We start from the raw sequence: 7,567 nt of genomic DNA, 5'->3' as shown, positions 1-7,567 counted from the left end.
CTGTGAAAGCCTGAGAGAATGTTTTCTCTCCATGTGACTCTCCTTAGGCACACTCTACATCATCAATCACTTTCCTCTTTGGTCCCATAATCTCCTTGATCAGAAAATTTGGGACACTACTGAGTTACATGACATTCCAGTACAAGATCTCAGATGTCCTGAGTCTTAAGTGACCTTGGAAGGCTAGGGCCAATGTATAAATAGTGTATAGTTTCTCTAGTATAAGAACCTAAAAGAAGAAATACAAATAGAAATGTATAATATAAGTAAAAGGAAAGCAGGATCTCGAGGTCTACAATATGTGTTTTAGGGGCCAGGGAGATGGCTCAGTAGAATAAGTGCTTGCCTGGCAAGCACAAGGGCCTGAGTTCAACCCCTAGTTCTGCCAAAAAGAAACCCTAAAACAATACGTGTTTTACCAGCATGACTGCTTTTCAGTATTAATAACCTGTTATATCACTATTATCTCTGCTTGGTTTTCAGCACAACAGTGTTACATATATTTTAGTAATTTTAAACTGATTATTTGAATTACGTGAGATACAGTTATTTACTTATGAATATATGGCTTCATTTATAGACATTGTGAATTTAAGTGTTTTGAGCTATATTCAGCTTAGTTTTCCTAATAAGTGCTAATAATTATGAACAGTACAAATAAATAAATACATTGTTTTCTCTATGGAGATAAATATATCAGTGATTCTAAGGTAAATAAAATAATGATAGAGAACATTTTAAGTATTAAATCTCTAGAAGAAAATATTTGCTCAGTATAATATAAATAATTAACATGATGATTTTAGCATGTTTTGAAGCATCTGTGGTCCTACTGTTCAATAAATAATAAGAATGAACTTTTTGTTTTGTGCCTTAACGTAGTGAAAAATCCACTCTCTGATTTTTTTACTTTATGTTTGCACTGTTCACATTCCTAATCTGCAAGTGTTTTGTTTATATTTACCAGAAAATGTACAGAATCAAAAAATACTTATATTAATTTTGAAACAGTCATTCGCCTCCACTTTTGCATTTTTATTTCTTTAAATATTGCAGTTTCACCATTGGATGGCAATATTGCTTGCTATTTTCTCTTCAATATTCTGATTAGCTTTTAGCTAGTCTTAAAATAATGCTGCATAAGAATTAAGATTCATTGTTCAACTTAATTTAATTATTTGGGTTACACTATTAATATATTATAATGAAATATGCACAAAATGATGATCATTTCTACACTTCTTGGAGATTCTTAGTCAAGAAATCAATAGTTCATCATTCTTCCTATATGGAAGATGAGGTTATCTGTCTTCTGTGTAGCCAGAGTAGACTCTTAATTTGCTGAATATATTTGGCTGAATAAATAACCACATTTTCTCACATGCCCAGACCCCTCGTACAAAGGCCCAAGTGAAAACATACTCAACGGTCATTTATTGTGACTCCTGAGGCTCAATTTCCTGAAAAATAACATTTTACCCATAAGTATGGTTAAAATTATTTAAATTACTAGGTAGAAATTTTAAAGAAAAATACAGGGGCTGGGGAGATGGCTCAATAGAATAAGTGCTTCCCTGGCAAGCACAAGGGCCTGAGTTCAATCCCTGGTTCCGCAAGAAAAAAGAAAAAAAAAAAAAAGTACTCAGTGAGTCACATCAGTTGCTGTAGGTCATGCTCTGCTTGGTGGATTCCTTATCTCAGCTCACCACTCTTAGAAGTATTCGAGACCAAGCTCGCTATGCAGAGGTTAAAGCATCTCACAAAGAAGCTCGCATAGTATATGAAAATGGTACAGCACCACTCGAGGGGAAGGGAAATATAAAATGCTTACAAAACACAGTCCAATACATGGAATGATGAAAATAATGTTCAAGATATTTAATGATAATTTATATTACAGTGCATTAGAAAGAAAAACTATCATTTTTCCACCTAATAAATATAATAATCCTATTACATTTTCATTCATATAATAATTTATGTTTATAATTGATGAGTGAATTATAAGTAATTTTGTTCCATTGAAGGTGCAGATACACATCATTTATAAAATTCATGGAGATGTTTCCCTATATGTGAATTTACCTACCCAAAGTAATACTTACTGTGCATCTTAACTTGGAAATTTACCTACATACACCCAATATGTCAAATTATTCTTTTTAAATGAATTTGTTAAATTTATATGTATATTTAAAAAATAAATATTGAAATTCAGATTATTTCCTAATTAGTTAAGTCATATAATCTCCTGATAGGTTTATAATTTAGTTGGATTTATAATACTGTCAAATAGATTTTCATTAAAGAGATCAGTAGCAAATTATTTTTCCTATTATGCTTACTAAAATTTCCTAATGTTCAAATACATATCACTGTGCATATAAAAATGCTATTTCTTTTGAGTTTTGGTAAGATTTTGAATCTTGAGCAATTTCAGACTTAAGAATTTATTAGTCTTTGAAAACTGAAATGTTCTTTCAACTAAGATTATAGTGTCTGATGAACAGACTTAATATTATGTTGCATAAAATAAAAAAAATTTGCTCAAATCTTTTATATATTATTTATAAAACATTAAAGTATCTCAATGTATGGTAATAATGGCCATATTGCTAGGAAATATGTATAAGAAATTGAATTGCTCTATAATATATATTTATATATATTAGAATATTGGAACTCCAAATATTTCATGCATGCTCTTAAAATATATTCACAACAAATAAAAATCTAGGATGCTTTAATGGACCCAGAATCAGACATTCTAGAGGATTCATGATCCAGAGTGTGTCTCTAGGTAGTAAAAAATGTATAACAAATTATGTCCATTTTCCAGTGGATAGTTTTCATTACATTAGAGATAATTATGTCCTGTAATGCTACTGCTGTTGTAATTTAAGAGCACAGGCTTCTCTTTCTACGTAAACATAAAATTTTATAGGTTTGTGTTTTTCAAGAGTAAGTTCAAGACGAGAATCCTAATTTTACTATTGGCTCTATGTTGTTAATCCAATTATTTCTGTTAAAGCATATTTTAAATCTCCCTCTTTTAAAATGAAAAAGTTAAATAGTGAAGCAGCAGTCTTTGTACAATTGACTAATAATGCACTACCTCTGCCTATTTTCATTTAAAACTTCCTACTATCACTTTTGATGAGTAGTAGACTTAACGATAGTAGAAATACTAGGACTAACTACAAAAACTCAGTCTTTTTTTTCAATGTATTTAGTACAGGGTCTTCAGGGTCTCATTACATAGATAGGACTCATACTGATTCTCCTGTTTTCAGTCTCCCAAGCACTGGGATTACAGGCACACGCCACCTAGTCCAGTCTCAATGGCCGTCTCCCCATGCCCTGGGCATGGGGTCAGCACAGCATGCTAAGGATCAAGCGCTGGTCCCTGAGTCTGCTTAAGCAGCCGCTTTAATACACTGAGATATCTGGCTGGCCCTAGAAGCTCAGTCATTTTTTAAACAGATACCTTTTCTATTCTCTCAGGACTGTACAGATTTGTATGAACACTGCTGCATGCAATAAACATTTTTAAAATTACATAGCTTAAAACTTTGGTTTACTTAACATTTAGCAAGTAAATTTCTTTAGTAAATTAAAAAGTGTACAGTGAACTTTGCAAGTAAATGGCAGATTTTCCAAAGTAAATCTGGTCCTTCCTGATACAACTTCACAAATGGAACTGGAGTTACTCAATCTTTATTTTCACAATCTTCCTGTATTTAACAACAGACACAGAAAACGTAGCCTACTGAGCGAGCAGGAAGAGTAACTAGAATTGCATGCAAAAATCAGTGTAGGTTTTCTAGTTATTGTATACTTTGGCCAGGTGAAAGCACCATGCACAATTTTTCTTGCCCTTTCTGGGTAGCGTTGTCCTGAAATGTTTTCATGTTCTTTGTGAGTTACGACCTTGCTGGCACCAGGCTTCCTTTCCCTCATTTCGACAGAAATGTGCAAGGTCATTACAAGACGCCAGCTATAATGTAAGCAGATTTTTAAAGTTAGTTGTTAATGTCTCCGGAAACTATCTGCAAAACCATTAGGTCCTTCATTTAAAACTGTAGATCAGTTATTTAAAGTTAACAGGGTTGCCATGGTAACATTGTGTTACAAAGAATCCAACATTTCTAAATACCTTTGTTGGCCTTAATGTCTTGAATCATAACTAAATGAATAAAAAGAGATGGCAGGTTTTTGAAATGCTTCAACTTTCTGAAGCTAAAATCCTTTCACCTGCTTAGAGATGTAAATAAACCAGCACACAGTCCTGATCAAATGTCTTCATTTGGGAGCCACACATTTAGTTGCTGAACTTTACCACAGAAATTTCGGGGGAAAGTAATTATAGAGGCAATTTCAATTTAAAGCCACACAGGGAAGTAATTAAGGGTGATAATAACCATAACCTCTGAACAAAGATATAGAAAATAGATTCTGTATCTTATTTAAATGTAAGAGGTTAAAAAGAAAATAGCATTGAATGTGGCTTTTAGGGTTGAATTTAAAGAAAACCTCAACAGTAATAAAACAGCTATTTCCAGATACAAAGCATTCAAAGATTATATCCAACAAGATTATGCTGCAGAGTTGTCTAACGAGCTTCATCTACATAGATACACATAAATAAGCTGCAATATACTGCTTAATATATTATGTAAAAATATTAACATTGTCTAATACCCCCAATATTCTTGTTACATTATTTCAAGTAATTTTGTTGGCTTATCAGGTTGTTTACAGGTGATCAAAAGGAAAAACAGGGGTTGTGAATAGAAATAGAAGAGGAAAGGGAAAGAAAAAATGAGAAACACAGTGCAAGATAATACTGTGATCATTTACCTGAAGAGACACAATGAATGAGAATGCTTAAAACAGAAATCTGAGCTCTGTGTTTGAAGTCAATTACATAACTTAAAGGAAGTATGAATTTTGGGTGAACTGTTGTGTCTTTCTTTCATTTTTGATTTAAAATAGTAAATCAGTGGATTATAGCGCCTGCAAGTCGGCACAGGGGCCAGAGGTTCAAGCCCCAGGCCTGCCATGCTGGCCTGGCCCCCAGGGTGCCTTGGGACAGCAAGTGAGACTGGGCGTGGTGGCGCGCTATTGTTTATAAAGCCTATCTCATTGTTTATAAAATAGAATATTGCATGTAAACAGTGACAATGCTTTATTATCAATTTAGACTGCAGTATATTTATTAATTCATATAATATTCCAGAAGCATCCTGTTCACATGATTCTTTCCATCCCTTTCAAATTCTTTTGTTACATGAAGATTTCAAACAGTATCTTGTTAATAGTCACTTAATTTTAAATTGATTGTGCTATTTTTCAAAACTATGTTTTAATTTATCTTTAGACTCATAATTTCTTTCACTAGACCATTTCTATAAAATTTAAATCATGTTTTGACCAGTATGGCAGATCATAAGGTGACAAAGTAAGTTCTCAGACTTAAATGTGTTCTGTCAGAAAAATACTAATTTAGAAAATATGAAAGGATCTTAAGATATGGTAAGTGCAAATGACATGTATTTGGTTTTATATAAATAATAAGCTTTATCTCATTTATTAGGATAAGCTTAGCCACCATCTTTAGCATTGGTATACCATTTTTTTCTACCAAAAATGAAAGGATACATTCAGTTAAATTCTTTTCCTAGTTCTTTTACTGTTGATAATTTGATCTTGGATAGAATATGAAATAAAGGAAGCCAACCATCTCAGTATGTATCAAACACAAAACTTACATATGAATCAATCTATCTATCTTTTTCTTAAACTAGGTCATTATTGGAGGAAGATCACAAGGCAGAACAAATTAGGTAGCAGCACCACTAAAAATTAATAGTCCGTAGTCTAAACCAGTGGTGCCAAACCTATAGTACATGCTCTGCAGTAAGCTGTTTCTATGATTGAAGGTCTAAAAAGTTCACCTTTACTAATATGAACTAATTCCTGGATGATGTTTGATTTTTGACATAAAGTCCATGTCCTCCAAATTTCCCAGTGAAAGGAACGTAGCTGAAAAGTGAGCATTTCAGTGTCAAGACTCTTGTCCCGGACTTCAGAGAAAGAATTTGCCATTTCCTGCAGTGCTCCTCGCCCGAATGTCCAGTGGATATTAGAAGTTTGTCTTAAACACACTTGGTAATGAATGCACACCCACTGTGTGCTGTTCAGTGAGACTGCTAGTTTCCTGCACAACTGACAGGTAAGGGCCTCAGAGGCCGAAGTTTCTTGTAGTCAGACGATGGATGAAAGATACCTTTCTTTTTTGTGTTATCTATTTTTTTAGAGACATCAACCCTCTGATATTCATGACCAAATGTCAGTAGAGTATTATTATAAAAGTGTTTCAGTTTTCACTTACATAGTCTCTCCTTCATGTACAATTTAATTACGTGTTCCATAGTCACAGCACAGAACCTAAAAGAGATTAATATTTTGAATAAACTCCACCAAGAACTGTTGTTCTTTCTTCTAGAATGTATTGAGAAATTTTTACTGAGGTGATATAATTGTAATTAATATTTGCTCCCCTAGGAGATCTTTTGTCTACACCTATAAGGTTATCTCTCCTACTAAGAATAATATTTCCCACCTGTCTGTCAGACATTCTCTGGCATGTCTGCCACTGATGTGATGCAGGCTGGTATTTTGTTCTATTCCCCTGTCTCCCTAAGTCAATATGACCATAACCTATGGAGGCCACTTCTGAGATTTACACTGTTCCTTCAAGCCTCCTGATGTCTTCCCAGTCAATACTTAAGCCTCATTCACAATTAAAACAAAAACAAAACAAAACACGATTTTCCCTCTTAACCTGTAATTTTGCCTCTGCGTGTACCTATAGACACATAAATCTTGCATCATAATAAAAAGTGTCTTTTAGTTTCAAAAAGTAGGTAATAATAAAGTCTGTTTTAAGACACCATTTCCCAAGTAAAATGTCTTATTTTTTATTGTCTTATCTCATCTCTCTTTACATCTAATGCTGTTGAAAGAGTGATCCCTAAAGATGTATACAAATTCCTCTTTTCCAGTGACTTTCAACCACCACAATTTCTATCTGTTCATCTGCATTTTAACAGTGATTCTTATAATAAAATAATCATAAATCATCCTATTTTATTTGATCAAAATCAATGGGTGACATTTTTTAAAAATTCATCATTCTACAATTCTTGATAACATTAGTGATAATGCCTTTATCTCCAAATGTATTTTTCCTGACGCCACCTATGCTAGATTTTCTTGTGTTCTGACTGAACATTTTTATCTTTTTCTATATCACATATAATCAAATTTCTCCAATTTTTAATATATGCTTTCCTTTTATCTATGCATTGTCCTTCCTTAATGTGATTTATTCCTCTATCAGTTATTTATTAAAGTAACAGACTTACACAGATATCTCCAGACGTTGCTTTTTTCTCTTGAGTCCAGATTGGTTACTATTAAATCTTCACAAGCATTTCAATTAAAATGAAACATATTCTAAACTAATAATAATCTAGAAACTTACTGTACTGGTACTTCGAAT

Source organism: Octodon degus, unplaced genomic scaffold, assembly GCF_000260255.1.
Source record: "Octodon degus isolate 3935 unplaced genomic scaffold, OctDeg1.0 scaffold00003, whole genome shotgun sequence".
Taxonomy (NCBI): Eukaryota; Metazoa; Chordata; class Mammalia; order Rodentia; family Octodontidae; genus Octodon; species Octodon degus.
This window is presented reverse-complemented; position numbering follows the sequence as displayed.